Raw genomic sequence first — 2,522 nt, forward strand, 5'->3', positions numbered from 1 at the left:
GCCATTTCTCCCAGCCTGTACTTTATTTAAATGTCCCTACTAGTATAAAATTGATACTGTAATTTATTTATAGCATCTCTCAATAGTTGAGCTCCTTACTATTTAGCATAACAAGTAGTGCAAAGTACCAGGATTCTGTAAATATTTGATATGTCAGTCTAAATGTCTTGGTGCAGCATTATACTGCAGAATAAGAATACTATTTAATGTTATTAAAATTACATATTCCTCAAAACAGACTAACATTGGCCTAATAGGATTATATTCTCTTGAGGCTCCACTTGTTTTGTTCAATATAGTAATCTCAAGGTACATGGGAATTTTAATTTTTTAATGATTAAATGAAATTGAAAATGCATTGTTTCAGTTATACTAGCTATATTTTATTTTATTTTTGCTGTTGTTACTACTTCTTGGGTTTGAACTCAGTGTCTGGGAGCTGTCTCTGAGCTTTTGTGCTCAAGGCTAACATTCTACATTTGAGCTATAGCATCACTTCTGGCTTTTTTTTTTTTGTAGCTAATTGGAGATAGAAATTTCACTGGCTTTTCTGCCCAGGCTAGCTTTGAACCATGATCCTCAGAGATTAGCCTCCTTAGTAGCTAAGATTACAGGTGTGAGCCATCAGCACCCAGCTCTATACTAGCTATATTTTAATAGTCATATTTCTGGTTTGTGTCTCTTGTATAGGAACAGTATACACAAACATTTTCATCTCAGAAAATTTTACTGTAGAACTTTGATTTAGATCTTTGATCGGCTATGTTTAATTAGACTTTGAACTCTTGTGATTTAATCTCCACCTGATTGTCATGTATTCCAATTGCATATTCATTGCTTTTTCTTTTGGTTGTTGTTATTAGCAGTACCAGGGTTTGGACTCAGGACCTCATGCTTGCTAGTCAGACACTCTACTACGAGTATATCGATGGACCACCATCCACATATTTTAGGGTTTCCACAGTTGCCATGATTATAGACATATGCATTAATGTCCTGTTTTTGTCCATAAATACAGATATCAAGGTCTGCTTGAGCAGGATTCTTCCAATCCCAGCATCCAATGTAGTTTAGGGTGACAGGCATGTTCCACTGCACACAGCTATGACTTGAGGAATCTCATGAACTACTCTTTCCGGACTGATTGAACCATAACACTCCTATTCTTCAAAATGCCTAGGTTTACAGATGTAAACAGATGCAAACATTGATACCTGTTATATGTATAGCGGTTTTGACTAGGGAAACAGCTTTTGAGTAGGTGATATTTTAATGTTGGCCAATTTATAATATAGTGGAACTGTGAGCAATCTAGTGCATGAGAAGAATAGAACAAAATCCAAGTCATCATTTTATAGAAATTGGAAAATTCTTCTGAAGAATGAGCTTTGTGTAAATGTTGGGAGTGGGAATTTCATTAGGTATAGAAATTTGTAAGAGCTGTTACCGTGTCTTGAAACCTAAGTTGAATTTTGATGTGGAAATATGATGCAAATAATTGATTGGGTCTTTAGGTACATGAGATCCATTATTTGTGACACACTATTAAACTCACTTTAAAATTTGTTTCTAGTTGACACAAAAATAAAAAATAAAACCATGTTCATTGCAGCATTGTTTACCATAGCTAAGATAACCCAGATGCCCCTCAATGGGCAAATGGATCAAGGAAATGTGGAATATGTACACAACAGGATTCTATGCTTTTGTCAGAAAAAATAATATTGCCCCTTTCGTAAGGAAATGGAAATATTTGGAAAAAACTATACTGAGTGAAGTAAACCAGACCTATGTTTTCCTCATTTGTAATAATTAGAATGTGCTTATAAATCTACAAGTAAACCCAATAGATAGTAAAAGACAAATAATTACACTTTGACATGATTAATCAAATCAAACAGTATTCTAAACATTCACACAGTGACACCAAAGGAGGATATTCTTAGGAGAGGACCATAAGACCCAAATAACTCTGTGCATATGACCATATAAAATGATGCTTATCAAAATGAACTCCAAGAAATGGTAGCAAGACATTTTTTATTGTACTATTTGCCATTCTTTTTTTTTCCATTCCTTTTTATTTGGTTTATTCCCTATTGTAGCTGCATTTGATTTCTCTACCCTTTGTCTTGTATTTAAGTCTATCTGAAGGGAAACACAGAAATTGTGTGACAAAGGGTGAACCAATTCAGCAGTGATACTGACTAGACACTATGTTAGAAATAAACTAGAAAACTTGGAGAGAGGAGAGACAGGAAGGGAAAAAGCTGAGAGAAAATGAGGGACTAAGTGACTGTTCAAAAGGAAATGCTCTCATTATCTAACTTATTTAACTGTAACTCTTCTGTACATCACCTTTAAAATAAAATTAAAAAAATAAAGACCTCAGCCTTGCACTGGTGGTTCATACTAGTAATCCTAGCTACTAAGGAGACTGACAACTGGAGGACTGCAGTTTGAAGCCAGTCTGTGCGGAAAAGTCCAAGAGACTCTATCACTAATCATCCAGCAAAATGCCA

The sequence above is a fragment of the Dipodomys ordii genome, unplaced genomic scaffold, assembly GCF_000151885.1.
Source record: "Dipodomys ordii isolate 6190 unplaced genomic scaffold, Dord_2.0 Scaffold32, whole genome shotgun sequence".
NCBI classification, from domain to species: domain Eukaryota; kingdom Metazoa; phylum Chordata; class Mammalia; order Rodentia; family Heteromyidae; genus Dipodomys; species Dipodomys ordii.